Raw genomic sequence first — 11,233 nt, forward strand, 5'->3', positions numbered from 1 at the left:
AGAAGTCCACGAAGGTATGTGTGGGAACCATCTCGGAGCTCGGGCCCTATCCAAGAAAATAGTCAGGGCCGGGTTCTACTGGCCGACCTTGCAAAGAGACGCAGCGGAGTTTGTGAAAATATGCCCCCCCTGCCAAAAACATGCCAATTTTCACAAAGCGCCACCCGAAGACCTCATAAGCGTCACGGCACCATGGCCCTTCGCAAAGTGGGGACTCGACCTACTCGGCCCGTTCCCACAAGGACCGGGGCAGGTCAAATACCTCATAGTAGGGGTTGACTACTTCACAAAGTGGATCGAGGCTGAACCCTTAGCCACTATTACGGCTCAGAAAAGCCGTAAATTCCTATACAAAAACATTGTCACGAGGTTCGGAGTCCCCTACTCCATCACAACAGACAATGGAACACAGTTCACAGACACAAGTTTTCAGAACTTGGTGGCCGAGCTAAAAATCAAACAGCAGTTCACATCGGTCGAGCACCCACAAGCCAATGGACAAGCAGAGGCTGCAAATAAAGTCATCCTGGCCGGATTAAAATGAAGACTCCAAGAAGCCAAAGGAGCATGGGCCGACGAACTCCCCCAGGTATTATGGGCATATCGGACAACCCCGCACTCTACAACGGGAGAATCCCCATTCCGACTAGCTTACGGAATGGAGGCAATGATTCCCGTCGAAATAGACGAAGGATCACCCAGAGCCATCTTCTACAATGAAGGAGGGAACCCTCAGGCACAAAGGGAAGAACTCGACCTCCTCCCCGAGGTCCGAGAAAGAGCCCGAATCAGAGAAGAAGCCTTAAAGCGGCGAACGGCCCTCAGATACAACCAAAAGGTAATAAAGCGAAGCTTCTCCACTCACGACCTGATTTTAATCCGAAATGACATCGGAACACAAAAGTCGGGAGAAGGAAAGCTAGCCACAAATTGGAAAGGGCCCTACAAGGTAACAGAAGTCTTAGGGACAGGCTACTACAAGATATCCGACTTAGAAGGCAATGAGCTGCCCAGAGCCTGGCACGCCTGTAACTTAAGACGGTACTACAGCTAGAAAAACTTAACCCGAGGTGTACTCTTTTTCCCCACGAGGGTTTTTTAATGAGACACCCGGTTAAGTAAGACACCTAACCTAGTCAAAAGGGTAAACACCTTGTAAATATTCTTCTTTTTTAATACTAATCAAATTTCTTTATTTTCTCTTCCTCATGATGAAGCATATCCTAAAAAAGTACCCCACCAAGGCGCATTAATTTATGCTCGGCAAAACGCAAAAAATCATTTGCCAAAAGACCATACAAGGTCGGCAAAGATAAAGCGACGAGGTTCAAATTAATGTGAGAAGTTATAAAAGTAACTCTGAAATGGCTCGAAAAAGCCAAGTAGAAAGAAGTTACGAAAATAACTTAAAAAGGCCGACCAAACGACGAAGTCGGACCTGACTAAAGGAGGTACTCAAGGATCCCGATGTCCGAGAATAAGCTCGGACCCAAGAAAGAAGCCTTAAAACGGCAAGAACCAGGACTTCGAGAAAACGCTAGCTAAAAAGTTGTTACCCGAAAACAACTAAAAAGCACAAAAGCGAAAACGAGAAGTCAAAACGCTAGCTAAAAAGTTGTTACCCGAAAACAACTAAAAAGCACAAAAGCGAAAACGAGAAGTCAAAACGCTAGCTAAAAAGTTGTTACCCGAAAACAACTAAAAAGCACAAAAGCGAAAACGAGAAGTCAAAACGCTAGCTAAAAAGTTGTTACCCGAAAACAACTAAAAAGCACAAAAGCGAAAACGAGAAGTCAAAACGCTAGCTAAAAAAGTTGTTACCCAAACAACTAAGAAAGCATAAAAGCGGAACGAAAAGTCAAAACGCAAAGCACGGCATAATAAAGCTACAGAGTAGCTAAAATAACAAAAAACGGTGTCCAAGGTGTTTGCAGAAAACATCCAAAAAACAAAAAGCCCACAGGCCGGGCAAAAAAGCCAAAAATAAAGAAACTACAGAGGATCAAGGACCTTCCCGGTCTCCACATCAACAGAAGGCTCCGGAGGGACCATCGAAATCGGGACTGCAGGGACAGCACCATCACCCCGGCTTGGAACCTCCACACCAGATCCATCCTTAGCCAAAGGTGAAGTCGGGTTCACAACCGGAACCTCGGGATCAGACGCTGGAGCCTGGGGATCGGACACCGGAACCTCATCCTCGGCAGGAGCAGGAACAATCTTTCCCTCCACAACCATGTTATCAGTACTAAATAGGCTCAAATCCAGATCAGGAGCAAGAACCCGGACTTGATCCCTCAAATTCACAAACATAGCATCCATGCCCTTGGCCACATTATCCTCCAGCTCATAAAAATCATCCCGAGCAGACTGCAACTTCTCCTTCGTCTCCAAAAGCTCAGCATACAGCTTAGTATAGTTCTCCGTCGCCACCCTCGCCATCTCCTCAGACGTCTTCGCCGCCGCCACAGCCGCGGTAGCCCTAGTCTTCTCTTCCTCCAAAGACTCCTCCAGCTCGGTAATCCTAGCGTCCTTCAGCTGACTAATCTTATCAAGCTCGGACCGTGCCTTCTCAAGTCGGGAGGTGGTCGCCCCGAGGGGGGCTTTCTTGAACTCCCGAGCAATGGCGGCATGAAGACTAGCCATGCGAACACAGCTCCGTGCCATATACTGAAAGTGATGCTCCATGGACGCATCATCAGTAGAAATAAAAGTCTCGGGGAGAATGTGCTGCTCAATCCAACCAAGAGCGTCAAAATCCTTGTCGTTGAAACCGGCAAGCTCTCGGGAGGTCTTCTGTTTCTTGGGGGAGGACCCGAGGTCGACGACGGAGAAAGGTGGCCGGGTCCGGAGGTCGGAGGATCTTGAGTTATAGCTCGGAATTGAGGGGTAGGAATGGTCTTCGACCGAGTCTGAACACCTATGGTAGTCTTCTGCGGAGAAGATCGGGCAGAGGCCTCAGCCTCAATATTCCGAGCTGCGGCCGACTTCTTCGACCGACGAAGAAACTTCATAGAATCAGCCTGAGAAGACATCTCTGCAGAAACGGAAGAAAGAGATTATCGCAAACAGAAAAACCAAAACGAAGCCAAAATACGAAAATGAAATCTCAAAAAGAGGTCGGGAACTACCTAACTCGGAACGGAGAAGGCTTGGATCTCCCAACATTTTCTTCGTATCCAAGTGAGGTGCCCGACCCCATAAACTGCTCAATACACCGACAAAAGCCTGTTCCACCTCATCTAGACTCTCGAAAGTATACTTAACCGACACTACATTCTCTTGCCAACAAAGAGGAAAAGAAGGCTCCCCACTCTCATCTAGGAAGAAAGGTCGGACATCTCCAACAGCCCGGACTTTGAAATAGTAGTTCTTGAAATCATGAAACGACTCATCATACAAAGTGCAAAATTTCCTCCCCTGGTTAGCCCTAAAAGAAACCCAGGACACCTTCCCAGCACCCGACCCCGGTTTCGTCAACACAAACAGATAAGAAAAAAGAGAAACAGAAGGGGAGACACCCAAAATCTGACACAAAAGTTGGATTAGCTTTAAAAAAGCCCAAGAATTCGGATGGAGTTGCGTAGGGGCAAGATTACAAGACCAAAGGACCTCGGACTCCAAGTCGGTGAAAGGAAGTCGGACACCCAGCTTAGAGAAAAAACAATCATAAGCATAAAAGAAAAGCTTCTCAGAACTCCCTAAAGGCGGGAAACACACCCTCTCCTCGGACTCCGGGGCTACTAGCTCATAATCCCGCTCAGACTCCCTGTTCTCGCAAATATTACACTCCCTACGGAACCTAGCTAGATACTCAGAGTCTACAACGGAAGGAACCCTTAGAGGGACGGGATCTACCCAACCAAGACCACTCGGAACCTTGGTCGACATTGCTTGAAACACCTTTCGAGACATAAAAAATCTTGCCTACAAAGAAGAACACAACAACAAGCCAAAAATCACACAAGGGCAGAAAAAACCCATTTCAGCGAAAGCAAAAGAAAGCAAGATTCTTTTCGAAAGAAAATGCAGAAACCCGAATAAAAAGGTAATCGGAGAAAAGAGCCCCCACCACACACATACAAACAAAACAGTGGCGACGCCTCTTTTCGGGGCAACCCTAGCATAGAAGAAAAAGAAACAGAAGCATATGTACAACAGCAAAAGTAAAGACGAAAACAAAACCTGGAAGAGAGGAAGAAAACGACGAGCTCCGACGCAAGGAGAGCGAGAACGGCGGCGCAAAAAGAAACTCCGAAAAAGGCGCACAAAAAGAAACGGAGAAAAAGAACAGAGAGATGATGAAGGTGCTCGGAAGAGGGGTGGTGAAAAAACTCAGAAAAAGGGAAACGAATAAACAAAGAAAACGAGGAAAGGGGCAAATATATATGCCTTCACAGAGCCCGCACGGAAATCAAGGAAGAAACGGTAACAAGCAATAAATGCTGAAACGACCGTTTTCAAATTTCGAAAATACTATGCCCGAGCTCGACCTCTCAAAAGGACAAACTCGGGCAGGGGCACTGTTCATACCCTGACCGAGCTCTCCTAACTCGGCTAATCCACAGAAGGTCCGACCTCGTCCCAAAGGCCCACGCCTGAGGTCGGACCTCGGACCAACAAAGGAAAAGGCCCATCAAAAGGAGCGAAGCCCAAAACCTAAAGGCCGAAAAGGCCTAGGAAAGGCGGTTCCACAGAGATAAAGATAAAACTCCCAAAAGATAAGATAAGATAAGAATATCTTATCCAGGGATGATCACGACCAACTACTATAAATACACTGGAGCACCCAGGTATAACTCATACTCTAATTCTACTCGATATCTGCTTGGACCCATGCTAACTTAAGCATCGGAGTGTCATTGCAGGTACATCCCCCCGCCGTTCAGCACACCAAGCTCGGGTCACAGACCCCTACCTCGGACCTTGCCTGAACGACCGAGCTACACGTTTCAGGTAACCCTCGGAACACATGTATTAGGCTCAAAGTCTTACAGGTTGTGTGTTCTTTTAGCTCAAAAATTCTGTTCCAATTTCAACTTCAAACAAATTTAACATAAATGTTTTTATTTAAATTAGTAAAATTTTCAGAAAATATATGGTCTTAAAAGAAACTTATTATCTTTTCAATCAGGTAGAACATGCATGCAATTAACATACTATTATGCAATCTATCCTATTCTAAAGAAAAAGAAATTGGTGTTAGGGGGGAAGAATTACCTCCGGAAGTCAGGTACTGACCGACCTTTCCACACTTAAGGCTTTGCACCGTCCTCGGCGCCATCTGTCAGGAACAAGGGTGGGCTGGTGGCAGTGTCTCCACAATCGAGACCGTCATGGCTCCCTGTACTGGTAAAGGAAGTAGAGTCTGGAGTGTCTAGGTCCTTGTTAGGTGTGTGGTTGCCTGTAAGTAGCTCCTTGAGGTATTTGAATCGGCGGTGGTTGTGGCGCTCTCGTAGCTTCGCTTTCTTGTCTTGCCGGTCTAACCTCTCCAGTATTTGCTGCAGCAGCTGACTAGTAGAAGGTGGAATATCTGCAGCATGTTCTATGGACTGGCTGGTAGTGGCTAGTGGTGACTTAAGATATCTCCCGTTAGGGACGTATTGATCATCCCGTGGGAGTAAGGCTTTGGTGTCTCCAACTCTGTAAGAGACTCCGGCTGCTGAGACAAGATCTGAGACCAAGGCGGGGAAAGGTAGGTTGTCCGCGATTTGCACGTGTCCCATAGTATTCCGGATGTGTCTTGGTAGATTTAGAGGCTGGACTGTGAGGATGCACCATAGTAGAACGGCCATGTCTGTAGTAAAGGAGGACTCATGAGTGCTCAAAAAGACGTAATGGGACATAATCTGTGCCCAAACTTGAGCCTCTAAGGTGAGTGCGGAAGCCGATATTCCTTTAGGACGGGAACGATGGTATCCAAAAATCCATCTGCTGCCAGGCTGTGCGATAACACTGAGAACAGCGTCCCAGTCAAATTTGTACGCCTGGCACTTGAGTGCGGCTTCTTGAAATGCGTCCAGTCCTTCTGGAGCAGGGGGAAGATCTAAGGCTCGCTAAATGGCTTCTTCTGTAATGGGGACTTGCTTTTGATGGACATAAACAGACTACAGGTTCGGCAGGTGGAAGTGGGGGTAGAACTCAACCACCCAAGAAAGATTGACCTGTCGTGGCTGTCTCCGTAGGAATCCCCAATGTCTTAGTGCAATTTGTGGCTCAACAAATTCGGCAATACGAGGTGGAAGGATAAGAACGTGTTCATTGTTGGAATTCCGAGCTGCCAGAATGGGGAACATCTGCTCACAGTAGCGATTGGGAAACCGTGCAATGTCCTTTGCTAGGAATGCTTTCTCCTTTTCATCGACCTTTATAATCCTTTTAATTCTTTTTGTTGAGGGCTGGTGCACGAAATTGTGATCTCTACTTTTCACAACTCAAACAATCCAAGGTAATGGCTTCAAAAACTTGGTGCTTAATACCATGGTCTAAACATAATTTCACAACTTCGCACAACTAACCAGCAAGTGCACTGGGTCGTCCAAGTAATAAACCTTACGCGAGTAAGGGTCGATCCCACGGAGATTGTTGGTATGAAGCAAGCTATGGTCACCTTGTAAATCTCAGTCAGGCGGATTCAAATGGTTATGGATGATTTACGAATAAAACATAAAATAAAGATAGAGATACTTATGTAATTCGTTGGTGAGAATTTCAGATAAGCGTATGGAGATGCTTTGTCCCTTCCGTCTCTCTTCTTTCCTACTGTCTTCATCCAATCCTTCTTACTCCTTTCCATGGCAAGCTGTATGTTGGGCATCACCGTTGTCAGTGGCTACAGTCCCGTCCTCTCAGTGAAAATGTTCAACGCGCTCTGTCATAGCATGGCTAATCATCTGTCAGTTTTCAATCAGGTTGGAATAGAATCCATTGATTCTTTTGCGTCTGTCACTAACGCCCAGCCTTCAGGAGTTTGAAGCTCGTCACAATCATTCAATCATTGAATCTTACTCAGAATACCACAGACAAGGTTTAGACCTTCCGGATTCTCTTGAATGCCGCCATCAATTCTAGCTTATACCACGAGGATTCCGATTAAGGGATCCAAGAGATATCCACTCAATCTAAGTTAGAACGGACGTGGTTGTCAGACACACGTTCATAGGTGAGAATGATGATGAGTGTCACGGATCATCACATTCATCAAGTTGAGGAACAAGTGATATCTTAGAACAAGAATAAGCTGAATTAAATAGAAGAACAATAGTAATTACATTAATACTCGAGGTACAGCAGAGCTCCACACCTTAATCTATGGTGTGTAGAAACTCCACCGTTGAAAATACATAAGAACAAGGTCTAGGCATGGCCGAGAGGCCAGCCTCCCAATGATCTATGAACTAGATGTCCAAAGATGATCATAAGATTTAAAGTGATCAAAAGATGAAAATACAATAGCAAAAGGTCCTATTTGTAGAGAACTAGTAGCCTAGGGTTTACAGAAATGAGTAAATGACATAAAAATCCACTTCCGGGCCCACTTGGTGTGTGCTTGGGCTGAACATTGAAGCTTTCATGTGTAGAGACTTTTCTTGGAGTTAAACTCCAGCTTTTGTGCCAGTTTGGGCGTTTAACTCCCATTCTTGTGCCAGTTCCGACGTTTAACGCCGGGCAGTTTTGAGCCAATTTAGAATGCCGGTTTGGGCCATCAAATCTTGGACAAAGTATGAACTATTATACATTTCTGGAAAGCCAAGGATGTCTACTTTCCAACGCAGTTGAGAGCCCGCCAATTGGGCCTTTGTAGCTCCAGAAAATCCACTTCGAGTGCAGGGAGGTCAGAATCCAACAACATCTGCAGTCCTTTTCAGCCTCTGAATCAGATTTTTGCTCAGGTCCCTCAATTTCAGCCAGAAAATACCTGAAATCACAGAAAAACACACAAACTCATAGTAATGTCCAGAAAGGTGAATTTTAACAAAAAACTAATAAAAATATAATAAAAACTAACTAAAATATACTAAAAACATACTAAAAACAATGCCAAAAAGCGTATAAATTATCCGCTCATCAAGGGCTTAACTGCAGTTGAAGATGGCTCTGCCACTAATGCTCTTTTTGTTCCTCTCTTTGCTGTGGATTTGGGGGTAGCTTTCTCATTGCCTTTCTTGGTGGCCATCCTGAAAGGAAACGAATAAGGGCATGAATATTTCAAGGGTTATAGCAAAGAAAAGAATAGGAACGGTGGTAATCAATGCACAGGAAGGGATAATGATGTGAACACATGGTCATGACTACTTGTGGCAAATCAACAATTGAAATATACCAAGTGCATAGGATAACAGTTAAATGCTAGGTGTTTATTGGCATGCCGGCAAGGGCATGAGTAGCATAGATCAAGCATACAATGTCCAAGTTAGATTACCAAGTCATTCAAACTAACAATATGTTTGTAATAATAATTATATTTAATTAATAAAATAGAAAAAGGGTTTTGTGAAAAGCAAGCATTTAGGGTAGGAGAAAAAATAGTGCACAATGCTAAATAAGGTATGGAAATTATTAAGTTGAACATGCAAGCAACCCTATAATAATATTATATACTTGTTAAACAAGTCCTAAACAATCCACAAGCAACATATAAATATAATTACCCAAATAAATCTCCAACACCAATATGAGGAAGAAGAAATAAAAAGAAAATATGGATGAGGAAAGTAGAAGAGAAAGAGAAAGAAAACATGAAAATAAAAAGAAGAATGAAGAACTAAGGAGGGGAGAAGAGAAGAAAAACCTTGACAATGGGGGTAGGAAAGAGGGAGTAAAAGGGAAGAAGAAAGGGGAAGGAAGAAGAGGGAGAATTAGGATTGGGGTGAGAAAAGAAAAGACAATCTGGCAGATTTGAATGAGTTGGGCGGCGCAAGTGACGCGAACGCGTAGGGCACGCGGTCGTGCGAAGAGCCCTTGAAGGAAATGACGCGGACGCGTCGGTCACGCGGACACGTGATATGATTTGTGCTAGGGGCGTGGGGGTAGCTTCGTGCTCGCACAACTCTCTGTTTGAAATATGTTTTTACCAAATTCAGGGTGACGCGATCGCGTGGGGCACGCGATCGTGTGAATGGTCAACTGGAGAAAATGGCACGGACGCGTGGGGCACGCGTTCGCGTGACAGGGCTTGTGCGGCTATCACAGGTTCAGCCCAGCTCCAGCGCAACTCACTGCCAAACACCCTTTTACGTCGAATTGCAGAGCCACGCGTTCGCGTGGTTGACGCGGACGCGTGAGGAGGCCATGTTACAAAGGACGCGATTGCATCATCCACGCGGTCGCGTGGGTCAAATTGTGCCAAAGGCACGCCTCCAGCCAAAGTCCTAATACTTTCCCTTGGGAAGGATTAGAGTTAGTGACTAACAAGCCAACCAACAATGAATCAATTACAATTGAACTCTTGAGTATTCCAACTCAAAGTTCTCCTTTTAATCAACTCCCAATCAAGTTGGGGGACTACTCCATCATCATAAATATAGACTTCACAAAGTTAATGGGAGAAATAAGAAGAGACATAATAAATAATAATGAAAGAGATTAGTTAAAAGAAAAAATAGTTTTTGTATTAATAAATTCTTAAAATAATCCAATATCATCTCTAAGCAAATTAAGAATATGGAAGAGTAAATGAAAAATAGATAACAAACTATAATAACCAGTTCTGGAGGTAGACTCTTCTCAAAAGCTAATGCCAAAAATCTTCAACTCCTAATTTATGAATATCAAAGAGAGAAAACCTAGGGGAGGAGCAAATTCCGATCTAATAACATGAAATTATGCGGAATGAATTGTTGCCTTCTGTTCCGAGGGTTACCTGAAACGTGTATCTCGGTCGTTCAGGCAAGGTCCGAGGTAGGGGTCTGTGACCCGAGCTTGGTGTGCTGAACGGCGGGGGGGTGTACCTGCAATGACACTCCGATGCTTAAGTTAGCATGGGTCCAAGCAGATATCGAGTAGAATTAGAGTATGAGTTATACCTGGGTGCTCCAGTGTATTTATAGTAGTTGGTCGTGATCATCCCTGGATAAGATATTCTTATCTTATCTTATCTTTTGGGAGTTTTATCTTTATCTCTGTGGAACCGCCTTTCCCAGGCCTTTTCGGCCTTTAGGTTTTGGGCTTCGCTCCTTTTGATGGGCCTTTTCCTTTGTTGGTCTGAGGTCCGACCTCAGGCGTGGGCCTTTGGGACGACCTCGGACCTTCTGTGGATTAGCCGGGTTAGGAGAGCTCGGTCAGGGTATGAACACCTTCTGTCTCTGCATGTTCCCTGGCTCTAATTTGTGTTTCTGGGCTGAAAACTGGGTTGAAATGCGACCCAGAATCTGTGCTAGCGACTTCTGTATTTCTGCAGATCGCGCACGTCACGCGACCGCGTCGTCCATGCGTTCGCGTCACTCAGCGTTCTTCATATCACACGTGCGCGTCGTCCTTGCATTCGCGTGGTTCGTGCAGCTTCCAATCTGCGCGGTCGTGTCAGGCATGCGAATGCGCCACTATGATTTCTTCCATTTTGCGTAGTCGCGTGGGCCATGTGACCGCGTGACTTCTTGCTGGTCATCTCCTTAATTCCTTGTGTTCCTTCCACTTTTGCACGCTTCCTCTTCATTCCTTATGCCATCCTTGCCCTATGAAGCCTGAAACAGTTAACAGACAGATCACGGCATCGAATGGTACGAAGGAAAATAAAAATGTACAACTAAAAGGTCTTTAGGAAGCAAGTTTTCAAGCATAGAATATTTTTAGGAAGGAATTATAAATACATGCAAATCATATGAATAAGCGGGTGAAGACTTGATAAAACCACACAATTAAACACAATATGAATCATAAAATAGTGGTTTATCACTCTTCTCCCCCCTAAGGTCATTCCTCTTGACAAACTGGAAGACGAGGAAGAAAGTCATCAGCAACATGTCAAGCTAATGACACTAAAAGAGCGCTTATTGGGAGGCAACCCAAGTAGAGGTAGTTTTCCTTTCTTAGTTATTTCAATAATGAAGTTAATTAGATTTCTCTGTATTGCAAGGAGCTAAGTTTGGTGTTGCACACGAAATAACTTCAAGGGTGAATGTGTGATGCTAAGTTTGTTGTTCCACCACATATTTCATTTAAAAACACATTGCAACCCTCCTATAACTAGTCATTGACTCCCAATAATCAGAGAAGCTACTTAACCATTGTTTAG

Source organism: Arachis stenosperma, chromosome 9, assembly GCF_014773155.1.
Source record: "Arachis stenosperma cultivar V10309 chromosome 9, arast.V10309.gnm1.PFL2, whole genome shotgun sequence".
NCBI lineage: Eukaryota > Viridiplantae > Streptophyta > Magnoliopsida > Fabales > Fabaceae > Arachis > Arachis stenosperma.